The sequence below is a fragment of the Lissotriton vulgaris genome, chromosome 2_1, assembly GCF_964263255.1.
Source record: "Lissotriton vulgaris chromosome 2_1, aLisVul1.2, whole genome shotgun sequence".
NCBI classification, from domain to species: domain Eukaryota; kingdom Metazoa; phylum Chordata; class Amphibia; order Caudata; family Salamandridae; genus Lissotriton; species Lissotriton vulgaris.
Window position 1 is genome coordinate 1400364325 of NC_141687.1, and position 23152 is coordinate 1400387476.

Genomic DNA, 23152 nt, shown 5'->3' on the forward strand with positions numbered 1-23152 from the left:
GGCAACAACCGCCTCAGCCACCACTTACTGCCAATCATCATCAATGGCAACAGCCACGGCAGGATCCATTTTCATCTCTGTCCCTTAACCCCTCCTATACACAGTTTGCCCACCCAAATAGGTACTGTGTACTGGATGAGGTTGATTGACTTTCTTCTAAGGGAGGTTCAGACACTGACCTCCCTCATGCTAATATCGCCATGAAGGATGCAGTGCTGGGCACATCTCTCCCTACAAACTTAGAGGTCTCATCATCTACACTAATTAGGGATAGTGTAGTTTCATCCAACCCCCATTGTACTGTGATTCCAGACGGAAACTCAGCACATGGCGAGTTAAAAATTCTTAGTTGGAACCTTGCTGGGATCACAAGGAAACTAGGCCTCCCGGAGTGGAATTCTCTGGTTGATGCCCATAAAATCTGTATATTTCAAGAGACATGGGCCACTGAACCACTGCACCGGGTGGGGTTTGTCACCTTTTCCACACCAGCAATAAAATCCAAGGCAGGGAAGGGGCGGCCATCGGGGGGGCTAATTATTTGGATAAGTATCCTGCTTAACTGCAGGATAACCACCAAGAAGGCAGGAACCCCGGATATCCTTGGTGTCTCCCTATTGGGCCTACGGGGAAGTATAACTGTTGACCTTTACAATGTTTACATCAGGGGAACAAAAAATGGGTGCATTTCACCCACAATGATGGAGCTTGAGGCTCAGCTGAGAGAGCAGAGTGGACATGGCCATATCCTAGTGGCTGGGGATTTTAATTGTACATATGAACCACTCCCGCTAGAAGGAATACCAGACCTAGGAGAAGAGGATAGTAGATGGGGTATCCCTACCCTCTCTATCCCACCCATCAAGCGCTGGACTCGCAGTGCAATCCATCTAAATGCACTCACACTGGAGTTTGGATTAAGAGCTGCTAATGGTCGCACTCGATCTGACCTCCTGGGTGCTCCCACATTTAACAGAGTTGGTCAATGCACACGGATTGACTATATTCTGCTGGATAGGGGCCTCTGGAGCCATGTTAACGACATGGTTATTACCAATACCATAGAGAGCGACCATAACCCACTCTCCTTATCCCTAAAAAATCCTTGGCACATTGAAGTACTGCCAGCCTCTCTAAGCCGCCCACAGGGGATTACTGTTGCCTCTTGTGGCAGGCGTCTAAAGTGGAGTAAGTTTATGTGTAACACCGACAAACTATCCACAATAGACGAAGTGGTTAAGGGCACGCAGGCTGAAATTAGCTCCATTGATCTAACCATAGCAGCAGACAAGGCTACCGCTATTTTTGAAGCTGCTGTAAAAACTATTGGGGACCTCTTTTGGGTACAACTGCCCTCAGGGAAACAGAAACCTAAACCTAAAGACAAACACGATTGGTATTCGGCAACATGCAGGAAGGCCAAATCATGCCTAATAGAGGCAGTCAAAGGGAAGTCGTCCCTAACAATTCAAATTGCCAGAAGAAACCATAAAAAGGCCCTACAGGTAGCTAAAAGAGAGTGGGAGGATGCCTACTGGCTAACCCTTAAGGAAGCCAGTATGAAAAAAGACTCTAAATCCTTCTGGGATACCATAAGGGCACGAAATAGACCGGATAGCGACCTTAAACCTGCAGTATTTCGGGCGAGGTATGGGAGGCTCATTTTTCCAAACTTTACTCCTGCCATAACGACCTGAACGGAAGAGGGTCTTTCCAATCCTCTCCCTTCACTAATTATATTAATCTCCCTGGTGACCCTGACTTTACTTTGAAGGAAGTAGAATATGCTATTACCTCCATCATTCCACAAAAAGCCGCAGGACCAGATGGCATCCCCGGGGACCTGCTAAAATCTGATGGTGTTAATTGGGGCAAACTAATACACTCCCTCCTTCTTGCCATCTGTAGGGGTGCCCCAATTCCCGTGTCTTGGAAGGGGGCAGAGGTGGTTCCCATTCACAAGAAAGGCCCTAGGGATGATCCGTCCAATTACAGGCCGATTAGCTTACTAGATGTAAGCCAAAAAGTTGTCGGTAAAGTTATTCTACTCAGGATACTCAACTGGGTAGATGAAAACAAAATACTTACCGACTTTCAGGCCGGTTTTAGAGTAGGCACCGGTACGATAGAGCAGGCCTTCAGGCTTATGATGATTTACTGGAAGGTGGTAGTGATAGGCAAGGGCAGTCTTTATCTCGCATTCATCGACTTAAAGACTGCCTTTGACCTTGTCCCCAGGGACTTGTTGTGGAAGGTGTTGGCCAACATGGGGCTTCCAGAGTATCTTTTATCCCTATTGGTCAGGCTCCATCAGGACAGCTTTGCCCAAATTAGGTGGGGCTCTGGAGGGGAGAAAACGGGCTGTATTCCGGTCGAGAGAGGGGTACGCCAGGGATGTGTTCTGGCTCCCACCCTTTTCTCTTTGTACATTAATGGGGTGGTTGAGCACCTACTTAAATCACCATCCGACGAACCATCCCTGGCGGGGGTACGCATACCGACCCTCCTCTTCGCGGACGACACGCTCCTAATCTCCACGACCCCAATGGGACTACAGAAACTCTTGGACAACTTCCAAACCTTTTGTACTGACCGGGGCTTGGTTATAAATACCAATAAAACAAAATACCTCGTCCTTAATCCCCCTAAACAGCAAGTGCGTCCCCCTATCCTAAACACCGAGTTCCTGGAAAGGGTTAAAGCATTTGATTATTTAGGGATACGCATCTCAGACAAAATGGATTGGACTCTCCATCTAGATAAGATGCTGCTGAACCATAAAAGGATCACAGGTGCCCTATTGAGGGAGCAACGTTCCAGTTCGTTCAAACCAATAGGAACAGTCCTAGAGATCTACGCTGCCAAGGGTGTCAGCTCTGCACTATATGGAGCTGAACTTTGGGGCTTTGCATCTCCTCAAGCTTTACAAAAATCTGAGAACAATCTCTGTAGACAAATAATGTCCCTCCCTCAAAGCACCCCACTTTTACCCTTATTTATGGACCTTGGCTGCACCCAGATTGGCGAAATTGCGAAATTCCGTCCTCTCCTATTATGGGCTCGTATTTGGCGGGTAGAGGAACTTAATGCCTACGCCAGAGGCCTGGAAGAAATAATGGCGTCACCACACTGGGCCAGAGTCAAATGGTTAACAGACATGAAAACCTTATTGTCGAACTTGGGCCTATTGGATTTCTGGTCAAGCAGAACCTCTCCTCCTAAACAAGTACTTAAAAACCTTTACCGGGATTGGATTCGCTCCCAAAGGCACTCTAGCACATCCATTGGTAGGCTCACAGAGGATTTTTTAATGTTTAAAGACTGTCCCAGACGAGAACCCTACCTAGACATAATCGGGAAACCGTTTGCCCGATCTTTGTATTTTAAATTTAGAACGGGCACCTTGCCACTGAATACTTTCACTAAATCATGGAAATCCTGCACAGATAAAACTGATCTGTGCCCATCATGTTTAGCCCACCCAGAGACATTAGCCCACTTCTTATTCGTCTGCAAGGAATATGCCAATCCAAGAAGGGCGTGGCTGAAGAACTTGTGCCGGCAACTGGGAACCAGGAGCCATGATGTGGCAATTAGGATTCTTGTTTCGGACAGCTATGTACCCTACGCCTGTGCCCTAGCAAAATTTTTTTTTGGGCTTGGGCTATTCGCGCCAGAAAGCTTAAATACTCTGTTTAATCTCTTTTTAAATAATATTAATTCTAGTAAATGTTATACTTTTTTGCTATTAACTGGAAATGTGTTGCCAAATTTATTATTAACTACCAATTTTTTTTTTTTAAACTTGCTTTTATGATAATGGAATTTTATCGAAATAAAGCTTTTTGACTTTGACTTTGACTTTGAATTTCATTGACCAACTGATGGAGATCATCACTGCTAACGCCAATTCTGACATTAATAATATATTTTTAGATGATTTCAATCTTCGTTGGAATGACAACAATGACAAACAGGTCAACGCCTTTAAAGAATTCCCAAATGATCTAAAACTATCCCAACCATGTCTTCAACCAACTCACTCAAAAGGAGCTACACTGGACAGGATTATCTCGAAGAACAAGGCCATCTCAATCCTCTCCATTAAACAGTGCGACTGGTCAGATCACCATGCCATAAGAGGCAAGAGAGGTGCATATAATGGCAAGAGAACAACTGAAAGAGGCAAGAGGTATGCAAAAAAGGCTAGAAAGGTGCCGGAAAAAGTAAGAGAGGTACAGAAAAAAAGCAAGGGAAGTTCAGAAAGAGACAAGAGAGGTGCAGAAAGAAGCCAGAAAGGTTCAGAAAGAGGCAAGGGAAGTCCAGAAACAGGCAAGAGAAATGCAAAAAGAGGCAAGAGAGGTGCAGAAAGAGGCAAGAGAGATGTAGAAAGAAGCAAGAGAAGTACGGAAAGAGTCAAGAGGGATGCAGAAAGAAGCAACAGAGGTGTGGAAAGAAACAAAAGATGTGCAGAAAGAGGCAAGTGAGGTGCAGAAATAACCAAGAGCAGTGCAGAGAGAACCAACAGAAGTACAAAAAGAGGCAAGAGGGGTACAGAAAGAGGTGAAAGAGGTAGATGAAGAGTTAGGAGGGGTGCAGAAAGAAGGAAGAGAAGTGCAAAAAGATGCAAGATAATTGTTGAAAGGAGCAACAGAGTTCTACAAAGAAACAATAGACGTACAGAAAGGGGCAAGTGAGGTGAAGAAAGAACCAACAGATGTGCAACAGGAGTGCAGAAAAAGGTAGGAGATGTGCACAAAGAGGTAAGAGAGGTAAGGAAAGGCAGTAGGGGTGCAGAAAGAGGGAACAGGGGTGCAGACAGAGGCAAGAGAGGTGCAGAAAGAGGGGAGAGGGGTGCAGAAAGAGGCACGAGGGGTGCAGAAAGAAGCAAGTGAGGTGCAGAAAGACAGGTGCAGAAACAAGCAAGAAAAGTGTAGAAAAATGCAAGAGAATTGCTGAAAGAAGCAACAGAGGTGTAGAAAGAAGCAGGAGAAGTGCAGAAAAAGGCAAGTCAGGTACAGAAAGAAGCAAGAACAGTGCAGAAAGAACCATCAGAGGTGCAAAAAGAAGCCAGAGTGGTACAGAAAAAAGCAGAAGAGGTGCACATAGAAACTACACAGGTACAGAAAGAGGCAGAGGGGTGCAGAAAGAAGGAAGAGAAGTACAGAAAGAAGCAACACAGGTGCTGAAAAAGGCATGAAGTGTGCACAAAGAGTAAAAGAAGTGCAGAAAGAACCAACGGAGGTACAACAAGAGGCAAAAGAGGAGCAGGCAGGAAAGGTGTTGTAAGAGGGGACAGGGGAGCAGAAAGAGGCAAGAGAGGTACAGAAAGAAAAAAGAGGGGTGCAGAAAGAAGGAAGGGATGTGCAGAAAGAGGCAAGAGAATTGCTGAAAGAGTCAACAGTGGTGTGGAACGAAGCAAACGAATTGCAGAAAGAGGCAAGTAGAGTGCAGAAATAAGCAAGAGCAGTGCAGAAAGAACCAACAGAGGTGCAAAAAGAGGCAAGAGGAATGCAGAAATAGGTAGGAGGATGCACAAAGAGGCAAGAGAAGTACAGAAAGAAGCAGGAGGGGTGCATAAAGAAGGAAGCGAAGTGCAGAAAGAAGTAACAGATGTGCTGAAAGAGGCACGAAGGGTGCAGAAACAGAAAGTGAAGTGCAGAAAGAGGCAACAGAGGTATAGAAATAGGAAAGTGAGGTGCCGAAAGCTGCAAGAGATCTGCAGTAAAAAGCAACAGGGTTGCTGAAAAAGGCAAGTGAGGTGCAGAAAGAAGCACAAGAGGTGCAGAAAGAGGCAATAGAAGTGCATCAAAAAGCAACAATGGTGCAGAAAGAAGCAAGAGAGGTGCAGAAACAGGCAGGAAAGGTGCCGAAAGAGGGAACAGGGGTGCAGAAAGAGGAAAGAAAGGCACAGAAAGAAGGAAGAGAAGTGCAGAAAGAATCAACAGAGGTGCAAAAGCAGGCAAGAGAGGTACAGAAAGAGGCAAGAGGGTACAGAAAGAAGGAAGAGAAGTGTGGGAAGAGGCAAGAGACTTGCTGAAAGAAGCAACAGAGGTGTAGAAAGAAGCAAGAGAAGGGCAGAAAGAGGCATATGATGTGCAGAAAGAAGCAATAGCAGTGCAGAAAGTACCAACAGAGGTGCAAAAAGAGGGAAGAGAGGTTCAGAAAAAGTAAGAGAGCTGCAATAAGAGCCAAGACAGGTACAGAAAGAGGCAGGAGGGGTGCAGAAAGAAGGATGAGAAGTACAGAAAGAAGCAACAGAGGTGCTGAGAGAGGTGGAAGAGGTGCAGAAAGAGCAAGAGAGGTGCATGAAGATACAACAGAGGCACAGAAAGAGGCAAGAGAGGTACAGAAACAGGCAGGAAAGGTGCAGAAAGAGGTAACAGGGGTGCAGAAAGAGGCCAGAGAAGTGCAGAAAGAGAAAAGAGATGTGCAGAAAGAGACAAGAGGGATGTAGTAAAAAGCAAGTGAGGTACAGAAAGAGGAAACAGAGGTGCAGGAAGACACAAGGGAGGGGCAGAAACAAGCAAAAGTAGTGCAGAAAATGGCAAGAGAACAGCAGAAAGAGGCAAGAGGTATGCACAAACGGGAAGGAGGGCACAGAAAGAAGCAAGAGAGGGGTAGAAAGAAGCAAGAGAAGTGCAGTAAGAAGCAAGGGTTGTGCAGAAAGAGGGAATAGAGGTGTAAAAAGAGACAACAGGGGTCCTGAAAGAGACAACAGGGGTGCAGAAACACGCAAGAAAGGTGCAGAAACAGGCAGGAAAGGTGCAGAAAGAGGGAACAGGGGTGCAGAAAAAGGCAAGAGAGGTGCAGGAAGAGAAAAGAGAGGTACTGTAAGAGAATTGCTGAAAGAAGCAACAGAGCTGTGGAAAGAAGCAAGAAAAGTGCAGAAGGAGGCAAGTGAGGTGCAGAAAGAGGCAAGAGAGTTGCAGAAAATGGCAAGACAACAGAAAAAGGGAAAAGGGATGCAAAAAACAGGAGAAGGGTGCAGTAAGAAGCAAGAGAGGGGCAGAAAGAGAAAGGAGAGGTACAGAAAGTGGCAAGGGAATTGGTGAAAGAAGCAACAAAGCTGTGGAAAGAAGCAAGAGAAGTGCAGAAGGAGGCAAGTGAGGTGCAGAAAGAGGCAAGAGATGTGCAGAAAATGGCAAGACAATAGCAGAAAGAGGCAAGAGGGATTCAAAAAAGGGAGGAGGGGTGCAGAAAATAGCAAGTGAGATGCAGAAAGACGCAAGAGAAGAGCAGAAAGACGCAAGTTAGGTACAGAACGAGGCTGGAGAACTGTAAGAGAGTTGCAGAAACAGGAACAAGGGGTGTAGAAAGTGGGAACAGGTGTGCAGACAGATTCAAGAGAGGTGCAGAAAGAACCAGCGGAGGGGCAAAAAAGAAGCAAGAGCGGTTTAGAAGAAGGTAGAAGAGATGCACAAAGAGGGAAAAGAGGTACAGAAAGAGGCAAAAGAGGTGCAGAAAGAAGAAAGAGAAGTGCAGAAAGAAGCAACAGAGGTGCTGAAAGAGGCGTGAAGGGTGCAGAAAGAGCAAGAGACGTGCAGAAAGAACCAACAGAGATATAGAAAGAGGCAACAGAGGTGCAGAAACAGGCAGGAAATGTGCAGAAGGCGGGAACAGGGTGCAGAAAGAGGCAGAGAGATAGAGAAAGAGAAACAAGGGGTGCAGAAAGGGGCAAGAGGGTGCAGAAAGAAGCAAATGAGGTATAGAAAAAGGCAACAGAGGTACATAATGACGCAAGAGAGGTGCAGAAACATGCAAAATAAGTGCAGAAAGAGGCAAGAGAATTGCTGAAAGAAGCCACAGAGTTATGGAAAGAAGCAAGAGAAGTGCAGAAAGAGGCAAGAGAGGTGCATAAAATGGCAAGAGAACAGCAGAAAGAGGCAAGATGGATGCAAAAAAGGCTAGAAAGATGCAGAAAAAAGCAAGAGAGGTACAGAAAGAAGCAAGGGAAGTACAGAAAGAGGCAATAGAGGTACAGAAAGAGGCAAGAAAGGTTCAGAAAGAGGCAAGAGAGGGGCAGAAAGAAGCAAGAGAAGTACGGATAGAGTCAAGAGGGATGCAGAAAGAAGCAACAGAGGTGTAGAAAGAACCAAGAGAAGTGCAGAAAGAGGCAAGTGAGGTGCAGAAAGAACCAAGAGCAGTACAGAAAGAACAAACAGAGGTACAAAAAAGAGGCTAGAGGGGTACAGAAAGAGGTAGGAGATGTGCACAAAGAGGCAAAATAGGTAGATAAAGAGTCAGGAGGGGTGCAGAAAGAAGGAAGAGAAGTGCAAAAAGAGGCAAGAGAATTGTTGAAAGGAGCAACAGAGTTCTACATAGAAGCAATAGATGTACAGAAAGAGGCAAGTGAGGTACATAAAGAACCAACAGATGTGCAACAGGAGTGCAGAAAAGGTAGGAGATGTGTACAAAGAGGTAAGAGAGGTACAGAAAGAGGCAGTAGGGGTGCAGAAAGAGGGAACAGGGGTGCAGAAAGAGTCAAAAGAGGTGCAGAAAGAGGGGAGGGGTGCAGAAAGAGGCACAAGGGGTGCAGAAAGAAGCAAGTGAGGTGCAGAAAGACAGAAGACAGGTACAGAAACAAGCAGGAAAAGTGCAGAAAAGTGCAAGAGATTTGCTGAAAGAAGCAGCAGAGTTGCAAAAAAAAGCCAGAGCGGTACAGAAAAAAGCTGCACATAGAAGCAAAACAGGTACAGAAAGAGGCAGGAGGGGTGCAGAAAGAAGGAAGAGAAGTACAGAAAGAAGCAACAGAAGTGCTGAGAAAGGCATGAAGTGTGCACAAATAGCAAAAGAAGTGCAGAAAGAACCAACAAAGGTACAACAAGAGGCAAAAGAGGAGCAGAAACAGGCAGGAAAGGTGCAGAAAGAGGGAACAGGGGAGAAGAAAGAGGCAAGAGAGGTACAGAAAGAAAAAAGAGGAGTGCAGAAAGAAGGAAGGGATGTGCAGAAAGAGGCAAGAGAATTGCTGAAAGAGTCAACAGAGGTGTGGAACGAAGCAAACGAAATGCAGAAAGAGGCACGTAAGGTGTAGAAATAAGCAAGAGCAGTGCAGAAAGAACCAACAGAGGTGCAAAAAGAGGCAAGAGGGATGCAGAAATAGGTAGGAGGATTACAAAGAGGCAAGACAGGTACAGAAAGAGGCAGGAGGGGTAGATATAGAAGGAAGCAAAGTGCAGAAAGAAGTAACAGAGGTGCTGAAAGAGGCATGAAGGGTGCAGAAAGAGAAAGTAAAGTGCAGAAAGAGGCCACAGAGGTACAGAAAGAGGCAAGTGAGGTGCCAAAAGCTGCAAGAAATCTGAAGAAAAAAGCAAGAGTTGCTGAAATAGGCAAGTGAGGTGCAGAAAGAAGCACAAGATGTGCAGAAAGAGGCAATAGAAATGCATCAAAAAGCAACAAAAGTGCAGAAAGAGGCAAGAGAATTGCTGAAAGAGTCAACAGAGGTGTGGAACGAAGCAAACAAAATGCAGAAAGAGGCACGTAAGGTGTAGAAATAAGCAAGAGCAGTGCAGAAAGAACCAACAGAGGTGCAAAAAGAGGCAAGAGGGATGCAAAAATAGGTAGGAGGGTCACAAAGAGGCAAGACAGGTACAGAAAGAGGCAGGAGGGGTGGATATAGAAAGAAGCAAAGTGCAGAAAGAAGTAACAGAGGTGCTGAAAGAGGCATGAAGGGTGCAGAAAGAGAAAGTAAAGTGCTGAAAGAGGCAACAGAGGTACAGAAAGAGGCAAGTGAGGTGCCAAAAGCTGCAAGAGATCTGCAGAAAAAAGCAAGAGTTGCTGAAATAGGCAAGTGAGGTGCAGAAAGAAGCACGAGAGGTGCAGAAAGAGGCAATAGAAATGCAGCAAAAAGCAACAAAAGTGCAGAAAGAGGCAAAACAGGTGCAGAAAGAGGCAAGAGAAATGCAGAAATGGGCAACAGAGGTACAGAAAGAGGCAAGAGAGGTGCAGAAACAGGCAGGAAAGGTGCTGAAAGAGGGAACAGGGTGCAGAAAGAGGAAACAGGTACAGAAAGAAGGAAGAGAAGTGCAGAAAGTATCAACAGAGGTGCAAAAACAGGCAGGAGAGGTACAGAAAGAGGCAAGAGGGTACAGAAAGAAGAAAGAGAAGTGCAGAAAGAGGCAAGAGAATTGCTGAAAGAAGCAACAGAGGTGTAGAAAGAAGCAAGAGAAGTGCGGAAATAGGCACATGAGGTGCAGAAAGAAGAAATAGCAGTGCAGAAAGTACCAACAGAGGTGCACAAAGAGGGAAGAGGGGTGCTTAAAAAGTAAGAGAGCTGCAAAAAGAGCCGACAGGTACAGAAAGAGGCAGGAGGGGTGCAGAAAGAAGGACGAGAAGTACAGAAAGAAGCAACAGAGGTACTGAGAGAGGTGGAAGAGGTGCAGAAAGAGCGAGAGAGGTGCATAAAGACACAACAGAGGTATAGAAACAGGCAAGAGAGGTACAGAAACAGGTAGGAACGGTGCAGAAAGAGGGAACAGGGGTTCAGAAAAGGCCAGAGAAGTGCAGAAAGAGAAAAAAGATGTGCAGAAAGAGGCAAGAGGGATGTAGTACGAAGCAAGTGAGGTGCAGAAAGAGGAAACAGAGGTGCAGGAAGACACAAGAGAGGGCCAGAAACAAGAAAAAGTAGTGCAGAAAATGGCAAGAGAACAGCAGAAAGAGGCAAGAGGCATGCTCAAACAGGAAGGAGGGTGCAGAAAGAAGCAAGAGAGGGGTAGAAAGAAGCATGAGAAGTGCAGTACGAAGCAAGGGTGGTGCAGAAAGAGGGAATAGAGGTGCAAAAAGAGACAACAGGGGTGCTGAAAGGGACAACAGGGGTGCAGAAAGATGCAAGAATGGTGCAGAAACAGTCAGAAAATGTGCAGAAAGAGGGAACAGGGGTGCAGAAAAAGGCAAAAGAGGTGCAGGAAGAGAAAAGAGAGGTACGGTAAAAGAATTGCTGAAAGAAGCAACAGAGCTGTGGAAAGAAGCAAGAGAAGTGCAGAAGGAGGCAAGTGAGGTGCAGAAAGAGGCAAGAGAGGTGCAGAAAATGGCAAGACAATAGAAAGAGGCAAGAGGGATGCAAAAAACGGAAGAAGGGCGCAGTAAGAAGCAAGAGAGGGGCAGAAAGAAGATAGAGAAGTGCAGAAAGAAGCAAGAGAGGTACAGATTTAGGGAACACAAGTACAGAAAGAGACAACAGGGGTGAAGAAAGAAAGCAAGAGAGGTGCAAAAAGAGGCAATAGAAGTGCATAATGAAGCAACATAGGTGCAGAAAGAGGGGAGAGAGGTGCAGAAAGAGGAGAGAGAAGTGAAGGAGAGGCAAAAGAAGTGCAGAAAGAGGCAAAAGAGGTGAGGAAAGAGGCAAGAGAAGGGCAGAAATAGGCCCATGAGGTGCAGAAAGAAGCAATAGCAGTGCAGAAAGTACCAACAGGGGTGCAAAAAGAGGGAAGAGGTGTGCATAAAAAGTAAGAGAGCTGCAAAAAAAGCTGACAGGTACAGAAAGAGGCAGGAGGGGTGCAGAAAGAAGGACGAGAAGTACAGAAAGAAGTAACAGAGGTGCTGAGAGAGGTGGCAGAGGTGCAGAAAGAGCAAGAGAGGTGCCTAAAGACACAACAGAGGTATAGAAACAGGCAAGAGAGGTACAGAAACAGGTAGGAAAGGTGCAGAAAGAGGGAACAGGGGTTCAGAAAGAGGCCAGAGAAGTGCAGAAAGAGAAAAGAGATGTGCAGAAAGAGGCAAGAGGGATGTAGTACGAAGCAAGTGAGGTAAAGAAAGAGGAAACAGAGGTGCAGGAAGACACAAGAGAGGGGCAGAAACAAGAAAAAGTAGTGCAGAAAATGGCAAGAGAACAGCAGAAAGAGGCAAGAGGTATGCACAAACGGGAAGGAGGGTGTAGAAAGAAGCAAGAGAGGGGTAGAAAGAAGCATGAGAAGTGCAGTAAGAAGCAAGGATGGCGCAGAAAGAGGGAATAGAGGTGCAAAACGAGACAACAGGGGTGCTGAAAGAGACAACAGGGGTGCAGAAAGACGCAAGAAAAGTGCAGAAACAGGCAGAAAAGGTGCAGAAAGAGGGAACAGGGGTGCAGAAAAAGGCAAGAGAGGTGCAGGGAGAGAAAACAGAGGTACAGTAAGAGAATTGGTGAAAGAAGCAACAGAGCTGTGGAAAGAAGCAAGAGAAGTACAGAAGGAGGCAAGTGAGGTGCAGAAAGAGGCAAGAGAGGTGCAGAAAATGGCAACACTATAGAAAGAGGCAAGAGGGATGCAAAAAACGGAAGAAGGGTTACAGAAATTTTCAAAAAGAGTGCAGAAAGAAACAACAGAGGTGCACAAAGAGGCAAGAGGGGTGCAGAAGGAGGTAGGAGAGGTGCAGAATGAAGCAACAGGTGTGCTGAAAGAGTTAGGAAGGGTACAGAAAGAGGCAAGACAATTGCAGCAAGAAGCAACAGAATTGCAAAAAGATACAATAGAGGTGCAGAAAGACTCAAGAAAAGTGCAGACATTTGTAAAAGAGGTGCAGAAAGAAGCAAGAGCAGTGCAGAAAGAACCAACAGAAGTACAGAAAGAGGCAAGAGAGGTGAGGAAAGAAGAAAGAGAAGTGCAGAAATAACCAACAGAGGCGCAGAAAGAGGCAAGAGGGGTACAGGAAGATGCACGAAAAGTGCAGAAAGAAGCAAAAGAGGTGCAGAAAAAGCAAGAGGGGTGCAGAAGGAGGTAAGAGAGGTACAGCATGAAGCAACAGAGGTGCTTAAATAGCCCAGAAGGATGCAGAAAGAGGCAAGGCAACTGCAGAAAGAAGCAACAGAGTATCAGAAAGACACAATAGAGGTGCAGAAAGAGGCAAGAGAGGTTCAGAAATTTGTTTTTAAAAAGTACAGAAAGAAGCAAGAGCAGTGCAGAAAGAATCAACAGAGGTACAGAAAGAGGCAAGAGGGTTGTGGAAATAAGGAAGGGAAGTGCAGAAAGAACCAACTGAGATGCAGAAAGAGGCAAGAGGGGTACAGAAAGATGCACGAAAAGTGCAGAAAAAAGCAAAAGAGGTGCACAAAAATGCAAGAGAACTGCAGAAAAGGCAAGAGCAGTGCAGAAACAGGCAAGAAAGGTACAGAAAGAGGGAACAGGGGTGCAGAAAGAGGTAAGAGGATACAGAAATTTGCAAGAGAGGTGCAGAAAATTTCAAGAGAACAGCAGAAAAAGGCAAGAGGGATGCATAAAAGGGAAGAAGGGTGCAGAAAGAAGCGAGAGAGGTGCAGAACGAAGCAAGAGAGGTACAGAAAGAAGGAAGAGATGTGCAGAAAGAAGCAAGAGAGATGCCGAAAGAGGGAAGACAAGTACAGAATGAGACAACAGGGGTGCAGAAAGAGGCATTAGGGGTGCAGAAAGAAGCAAGAGAGGTCCAGAAAGAGGAAATAGAAGTGCAGACAGAAGCAACAGAGGTGCAGAAAACGGGAAGAGGGGTGCAGAAAGAGGAGAAAGAACTGCAGAAAGAACCAAGAGATGTGAAGAATGAGGCAAGAGAGCCGCAGAAAGAGGCAAGAGATGTGCAAAAAAGGGAAGAAAGGTGCAGGAAGAAGCAAGAGAAGTGCAGAAAGAGGCAAGTGACGTGCAGAAGGAGGCAGGAGAACTGCAGACAGAGGCAAGAGAGTTGCAGAAACAGGCAAAAGGTGTGCAGAAAGTGGAAACAGGTGTGCAGAAATGTGTAGCAAAGGTGCAAAAGAAGCAAGAGCAGTGCAGACAGAACCAACAGATGTGCACAAAGAGGCAAAAGGGGTACAGAAAGAGGGAAGAGGGTACAGAAAGTAGCAAGAGAAGTGCCGAAAGAAGCAACAGAGGTGCTTCAAGAGGCAAGAGGGCTGCAGAAAGAGGCAGGAGAAGTGCAGAAAGAAGTAAAAGAGTGCAGAAAGAGGTAAGGGAACTGTAGAAAAAGGCAAGAGAGGTGCAGAGAGAGGACGGAGCGGTGCAGAAAGAGGCAAGAGGGGTACAGAAAGAGGGAAGAGGGGTGCAGAAGAAAGCAAGAGAAGTGCAGAAAGGTGCAACAGAGTGGCTGAAAGAGGCAAGAGGGGTGCAGAAAGAGTCAAGAGAAGTGCAAAAATAAGCAACAGAGGTGTAGAAAGAGGCAAGAAAGGTACAGATAAAGGCAAGAAAGGTGCAGAAAGACGGAACTGGGATACGGAAATAGACGAGAGGGATACAGAAATTTGCAAAAGGGCGCACAAAGAGGCAAGAGCAGTGCAGAAAGAACCAACAGAGGTGCAGAAAGAACCAACAGAGGTGCTGAAAGAGCCAAAAAGGGGGCAGAAAGAGGCAAGACAATTCAAGAAAGAAGCAACAGAGTTGCAGAAAGACACAATAGAGGTACAGAAAGAGGCAAGAAAGGTGCAGAAATTTGCAAAAGAGGTGCAGGAAGAAGCAAGAGCAGTGCAGAAAGAACTAACAGATGAACAGAAAGAGGCATGAGGGCTGCAGAAGGAGGCAAAAGAATTGCAGAAAGAAGCAACCGAGTTGCAGAATGAGGCAATAGAGTAGAAGAAAGAGACAAGAGAGGTGCAGAAAGAAGATAATGAGGTTCAGAAAAAGGCAAGAGAAGAGCAGAAAAAATCTAGTGAGGGAAGTGCAAAACCAGGCAAGAGAAATGAACAAAGAGGCACGAGCGGAGCAGAAAGAGGCAAGAGAGGTGTAGAAAGAAGCAAGAGAAAAGCAGAGAAAGGCAAGTGATGTGCAGAATGAGGCAAGAGAGGTGCATAAAGAGGCAAGAGAGGTGCATAAAGAGGCAAGAGAGGTGCTGAAAGAGGCAAGTGAGAAGCAGAAAGGGGAAAGAGAAGTGCAGAAAGAAGCAAATGAAGTGCAGAAAGAAGACTGTGAGGTGCAGAAAGAGGAAAATGGTACAGAAAGAAGCAAGACAAATGCAGAAAGAGGCAAGAGAGGCACAGAAAGAAGAGAGGCTTGTGCACCATTAGTACCAATTTAACACCCATATTTAGCATTAAGTAACGCATGACAATTCTAGCTTTGCAAAAGACCTTCCACCATGCTGTAACACGTGATGCTGAATTTTTGGGAACATTTGAGCCATTTGAGCAAGAAGCAAGGCTTTTTTTGGGTCAAATCTGCAGATGAGGGAATATTTGGCAAATGGAGAAATTGTTTAATTATGTGAATTATAGGCAGACACAGCCAACGCCCCCTTTCTCCACAGCTCTGCAAATGCGCCTAATGGCACCCTCTTGGTTGGGGGAGGAAGTCCCCTTGCCGCCTGAGGACCCCGGGGGCCAACTAACCCACCAGGTACCTCTAGTAAGCCCTACACAGCTGGATTGCTGATAGTGGTCCGAGGACACGGCCCCCTTTTACACCACTCTGCAAACGCACCTCCTGGTGCACTACTGCTCATAGGATGAAGTTCACTTCTGTCCTGAGGTCTTCAGGACACAAGAGGACCTCATCGCCCCACCAGCAGTGTGCCAAGAGGCATGTTTGCAAAGTGGTGTAAAAAGGGGCATGGCCTCGGAGCACCTCTCAGCAATCCCACTGTGTTGGGCTTACTGGAGGTACCTGGTGGGCTAGTTGGCCCCCAGGATCCTCAGGAGGCAGGTGGACAAATGGGGCATGGCCTGTGTCCACTTATCAGCAATTCCACTATCTGGGGCACACTGGAGGTACCAGGTAGTCTAGTTGGCCCATAAGGACGTCCAGCAGTGAAGGGGACTTTAATCCCCATCCAAGAGTGCGCCAGGGAGTGTGTTTGCAGAGTACTATGCCAGGAGGAGTGTTTGCAGAGTGGTGGAGAAAGGGGGGGCATGGCCTGCTATGACAACTTAGCAATCCCGCCATTTTTGGCCCCTAGCCCCCATACCCCTGGGCATAGCCAATGTTTCTTGACACTTGACCTGAGTGAACCATTAGTTTGGAAACTTTCAGGAAGATTTGTCAAATGGCGCCAAAGATATTGGCAAAAGAAAAAACGCTTTTTGAATAGAAACAAGGTCCTAACTATAACTACATACTGGCAACCGCCACTAGATAATATATACGCATCTCTCTTTCTCTGCAGGGTCGTGGGAGACCTGAACAAAAATAAAGAAGCCTGATCCATACACCACCTCACATAGTGCCGTCACAGATCCGCTCCTCAGCGGTGGGCGAACCCCCGCGGCTGGGCTCAGCCGCTAAAATCCAAAAGCAATAAGGTAACCCTCATGGGAGACGCCAACACAGGTAGTGTAACGATCCATTTATTCACCATGACAGGACTCAAACAGGCACTTTGCAGCAACCAGCAAAAAATGTCTTAATCAGCCAGACGCGTTTCAAGGTGTGGCCCTTTCTTCAGTGTCTTCCTTTGAATGGAACAGAAAGCGGTGCCCCTACACACATAAATGCAAAAGTCCCCGCCCTCGTGGGCGCGGCCAGGTCACTGGCCTTCTGGATCTTGTAGTGGTGGGGTAATACAACACACTGATGAGGTATTTTTAAAATTGTTTGGAAAACAGACTCTATATGTCCATAGCTCATGGTGTAGCTTTCTTTGAAAAAAATGCAATGGGAGAAAAAAAACTGTGGAAAAAAACGTACTTAAATGGTGTATGGTTCATTACCTGACGATCTGTGAGCAAGGGCGGATGCCCGAAATGCGTCAGATTTGGTGACTCTTCTTTAAATAAATCTCTGCCGAAGATAATACGTCTTGGATTTGCGTGGTCTTTCCTATCTCTGCTATTGCGGTGGCGGTGTGGTGCAGGACTGCAGCTGTTGTATGTATATATATATATATATATATATATATAGATATAAACTTGGATGTTTTTTTGTGATATATATATATGTGTATATATATATATATATATATATATATATATATATATATATTCACAGAAAAAACCATAGGTTATAGACCATATATAGTTAGGAATTTGCATTTACAAAACCTTGAAAATTCAGTGAAAAAACCATAGGTTATAGACCATATATAGTTAGGGATTTGCATTTACAAAACCTTATTTTACTCGCATAAAACCATTAAAATTCCATATATAGTTAGATGCGCTAACTATATATCGCGCACCCGCAATCCACTGCTGATGATGTCACATATTACATCATTCATGACATGGTCAGTGACATCACTGATGACATCACTGATGACATCTCAAATGACATCACTGATGACATCTCAAATGACATCACTGATGACATCACTGATGACATCTCATTTGACATGACTGATGACATCACTGATGATATCATTCATGTGATAATACGATGAACCTCTTCAGACTCTAATATAACCTTAGATACAATCAGTGTAAACAGACACTCACAGACTGTCACTCATCCATGGAGTTACTCACACACCTAGTCAGTTATGCAAAGAATCAATCACACCTCCATTTCCTCAACTATACAGTTATACAAACTTTACTTATTCAAACATATACTAACACATATTTACTCTCTTATACAATCCCTGATACAAGTTCACAATGATCCATACAGCCACTCACACATTCACTGGCTCTTATGCACAGTTATTTATATATGTCAACTCTCACATGTACTGTGTTTTACATATGTACTTACTTTGACATGTAGCACTGAGATATCCATTCACTCACCAATACACTCATGCACACAGTCAACCGCCCATACAGCTTTTTCCACATGCACTTTTGAAACCATACATCTAGTGAATCAACTGCTCACACATCTATGCACAGAGTCATACACCTCCCAGCCACCCACACACACACTCAGTCTCCCATACAAATACTTGGGCAACCAATCAATAACCCATATAGTTACTCATACAGCTACTTATCAACACATGCAACAGTTTACAGAACAACAGACATAATGATGCGCAAATTAAGACAGTTTAGTCACTAACCCATGCACTCAGTGAGACACATTTAATCACTCACTCATACAGTCAGTCATGCACCTACTAAATCCTTCATCCAGACACTTATACATCCACTCATTCTTCAATATGTAAGACATATTTTAACTTTACAGAAACATACAGTCACTGGATGTTGTCATCAGTGATGTCATCAGTGATGTCACTGACCATGTCATGAATGATGTAATATGTGACATCATCAGCAGTGGATTGCGGGTGCGCGATATATAGTTAGCGCATCTAACTATATATGGAATTTCAATGGTTTTATGCGAGTAAAATAAGGTTTTGTAAATGCAAATCCCTAACTATATATGGTCTATAACCTATGGTTTTTTCACTGAATTTTCAAGGTTTTGTAAATGCAAATTCCTAACTATATATGGTCTATAACCTATGGTTTTTTCTGTGAATTTCATTGGTTTTTTAAAAGCTAACATCTGTAACTGTAAAATGTATTCTTCTTTAAATCTTAAAATATATTTTAGATGTTTATTAATAATTTTTTTTTTAATATTTTTTTTCCTTCGCTTCTAGTTCGCGAACCGGGAAGCTTTCCGTTAGCTCATCTTGATGCCGCGACCTAGTCCGCGAACCGGTCAACGTTACGTTAGCGGAACTGTGACGCGTCGCGGAAGCGCGACGTATCACGTTGTCGGGTAATGCGTCTAATGACGCGCTGCGTTAGCGCTCCCGGAAGTGCTCCGGACCGCGAACCGGAAGCGATCCGAGACGCGGCGCGCACCGCGTAACGTAAGCGGAACAGGTCATGTGACTTGTTTATCAAACTTTTCATTGGTTCATTTCACTTTTGGTTTCCAAATGATGTATGACTAGGTCATGTGACCTAAAAATAACACTTTTCATTGGTTCAGAACTTTTGCTTTTCCCAAATCATGTAAACCCCTCCTTCTTTCCTCACTCTGACTTTCATCTTGGTGAGAGAAAGACCATTTACCTGAAGTTCAACAATGGCTTCCATTCTTGCTGCAGCTGGTGCACCCCCACCACCACCTCCACCTCCTCATAAGAAGAGAGGACCACCAAGTCAATTTACCTCCAACAGAGAGCAGGAAGAGGAGGAAGAAGAAGAAGAGGATCCAGATCAACAACAATTTATCCCAGAGTTGCCCTGTGTTTCAAAGAGAAAAACTAGTTTCATCTGGCAGTTTTTTTCCATCCCTCCAGGGGAGAAGAAGGTGAATGCGAAATATGCCACCTGCCTCATCTGTGATTACAGATTGTCAAGAGGCACAGAGAAGAAATATAGTATGGGCAACTATACTATGCATCGACATATGACCAGGTGGCATCCCTTGAACTACAGCCGGGCTGAGTTAAGGGACCTACAAGACAATCCCCCGACAACCCCTGTGGCCAGATCTACCTCATCAATGTCTTTGTCAGGAAGAGAGGCACAGGAAACTGTGCCAAATATTCAACCAAATTTCCAACATATGAGGTTTACTTGTATATATTGCGGTGCTATGTTGTCGTATGGGAACATGAGCATCAACTTGATTAATATGGTGTTCGAAAACCATAAGTGCCCTAATGCACCCAAGAAGTAATTTTTTTTTTGCTCCTGTTGAGCCGTTTTCAATGCCTGTTTTTTTGTTGTTTCCCCTCCATAAAAAACACAAAAAAAACATAAAACTGTTCTAAAAATACAAAAAAATCAAAAAATGTTCAGAAAAAAAAAAAATATATATAAAACAACAAAAACAAAAAAAAAAGTTCTTTTCAGAACTACCTCCCCTTTCAAATAAAATTGCTAGAATGTTTATCACTCTGGCAAGCTCTATTTCTTTTGGTTCGCTTCAAGTTCGCTGACCGGTTCGCGAACTTTAAGCGAACTAAAAAAATATTTTTTTAAAAAAAAGAAGAGTTAGTATAAGGGAAGTAAACAGAGAATAATGTAAAAAGAAAGACAGCTATAGAGAGTAAATGAGAGATAGTGTCAGTGACATCATCAGCAGTGCATTGCGGGTAAAAAGAGTAGAAAACATTTACCTTATAATTCTTGTTACCTTTTTAAAATATTTTTTCATACTTTCAATCTGTAAAACAGAGAACAAACATTTCCAAAAATATTAAAACATGTACTTAAAAATTAGAAAAGACAAGGGAAAAGGTTCAAGAACAAACAGTTTTTCAACAACTTTGACATTTACAGAAGTCTCTGCTTCTCTACGTCCCCTACACAATCCTAAATATATATATTTTACAAAAAACTGTATCTTGATGTTGAAGAACTGAGGCCCATTTTGGAACATGGTGCTTTTTTTGCACTGCTAATGTCTCACAATAGTGATGCAAATGCAGCGCAAAAAAGATGTAAAGCCATCATAAAATTGTGTCTAACATTTTAAATGATTGTTTCAGGATGCAAATAAGATGTCTGCTTTCAACAGCTTTCTTTGAGGTGAGGCCTATTCATTTTTAAAAAAAAAAAACAGTACCCAGAAGTACAGCACTGTAAGGATTAAAATTGACACTTACAGAAGACTCAGTTTCTCCATATCTACTTCACATTTCTAAATGTATATCATAAGTACAAAAAGCAAAACATTAATTATACATGTTAAATGGTTTATTTTTGCTGTTCTCAGAATGTATCAAATTTCACTTAAATCAGTGACTTGAAGGTATTCATCATGTAACAGCGGGGAAAAAAAAACACAATCAAAATGATTGTGTTTAAAAAACCCATTCAACATAAGAAATCTGAATTCAAAACTCCTTAAAATTAACTTACTTTCAATGACGTCGAAGGATGTCCTATGAACAGCGTCCACTGTGTTGTGCTATAAATATTGTCAGCCCGCCACTTTCTGAAAGAAAACCTCCAACGATTCGAAAAATATGCTACATACAAGAAAAGACTTCTCACATTCTACCACATGTTTCCACTTGGCCAAATCATGATGCCGCTATTCACAAGTCTTGTAATTCTTCCAATCAAATCCCGTCATTTTCTATATTCGCAACTTGCAAAAAGAAAACATTTAAGATAATTTTCACAATCCTGGACTACTAATATCTTACCCTTCTTTGTCACTCATGTTCTCCTTTTCCTATGACACTGATACTGCTTACTATGAAGCAGACTTACTTGCATCAGGTTTATATAGTCGGATTTTACAAAATAACATTACAATTAAAAGTTTTGGACCAATAATCTAGACAGCATTGCAGACTTACATTCCCTCAACTAGATGAACCTTTTCCAATTCTTCATAGGAAATCTCGAGATTCTTTCTTTAAAATTTTGGTTTTAAAAACACCAGGTAAGAATTTTTAAGGTCAAACGGCAATTTTTTTTTGAAACTTACAACGGAATCATTGCAGAATGACCAGCCGTTTCGAGACTTTAAATAAGCTGTATAATGTCCTGAAGTAGTTGAAGGACCATCGTGATAGATAATTGCTACAGTTACAAAAGTCCTTCCTGATATTGAAAGCTGAGAAGCCACAAAATTTTTTATTAAAGTTGACAATTTTGATCCATCAGGCCTACATCGTTGCATCATTAAAATGACATACTGGCCATATCTACGTATAAGTAATGTTGACATCATTTCAGATTTACATTGGCTACACTCCATGTTGTGATCCGCTGCATTTACTAGCTTATTAAAGGAGACTGATTTACTGTCTGGCAAAGTTAAATATATAAATCTTTCTGAGTCTACACTAGTAGTACTTGATACTCTACAATTCTCGCAGTCATGCTGCCATTGATAAGAAAGCCCAAACAGTTGATCTACATCTACACCCTCATCTTGCAATATATCAAGCATATACATTAAAAACTCCTGACAATCTTGCTGATTATTTTCAGAGAAGTCTGTTTGACCTGAACATTCATCTAACAGATAACGAACTTCAGACACACTTTCTACTTTTGTTCGATCAGTGCTACATTTCTCGAAAACAGAATTCAACAAACTGCATAAAATTTGTTCTGAATTCAACAGAATCTGTTCTTTTAAACTCTCTAGTGAAAAGAGAACATTAACCACTACATTTGCATAGCAGTTGACACCAGAACTGTTTTCAAATTGAAAACCAACAACATCTTCAACAGAATCCACTTTCTTTCTGCTAACAATTTTCGGTTCATTGACTTTTAGTCTTTTTGCAACAACCTCCCTACTATTACTGCTATTTCTACGTTTCCGGCCTACCACACGTTTCTCAAACAAAGGATATTGAGGCAAATGTGGCGCATACTCTCTTCTTAACCTATTGTATTCCTTAACACAATCTAGATCCGCACAAATGTTTGTGACATCACAGTCAATCAAGTACAATCCCGATAAAGTTCTAACTCGTGACAATGCCACATATGCCATACCCTCCTTGAACACAGAACTGCCAATATTCACCAATGCACAGTCTACACTTAAACCTTGCGATTTATGGATTGTCACCGCATATGCCAAGCAAACAGGAAACTGTTTACGGCGAACATATAAGTCTTTAACAAGCAAAAACCTAGCAGAACAACGACCAATTTGCTGTACTTCCTCAATGCCATCAAATTTAATTCTTAAAAATTCTATTCCATCTCTATTTCTGTATTTCTCAAAATCAACAACATTACCCATTGATCCATTTACCAGACCTCTTTCTACATGTAAATTCCTTCTCAAAATGATTCGGCAATTTAAACACACATTCAAAGTCTTTTCAAAACCCGCTGTTTTAGATATAGTCTTCTCTAATGAATCCAATTTTGATTTCAAATTGTCTGACAAAATAATTGTTGATCCCATATGCTCTAATTTGTCGATAGCTTCAAGTTTCACAATCTCTTGCTTTTCTAAATTCAACATTTTGTTGTTGAAGATGGCACATTCTGCAAGAGTTGGCATGAGACATATCCCGGATTTCTTCTCAGTAATTTTCTGAAAAATATTCTCAGGCACAATCTCTTGTGTGGGATATAAATTTGACAGTAATCGTGCATTTAAAGCTTCTTTCCCATGCTCAGTCACTTTTCCAATTCTAATATCTTGTAGAATATTCTTGTAATCTTCATCCTTTGCCTGACGCATATTTTGATGCAGTTCTGCATAATTGAAGTTTAACCATATATTGACGTTGCCAATGCTCCCTAGGCACTTCCTGGTATCTTCATGCGTGAGTATTTTGAACACAGGTTGACCTTTTACTGGTGTCAGCTGCAGAAGATCTCCGAAAACAATGATGTGTTTCCCACCAAATAACACATCATATTCAGTTTTAAGTACTTCTTGCATTCTCAAATGCA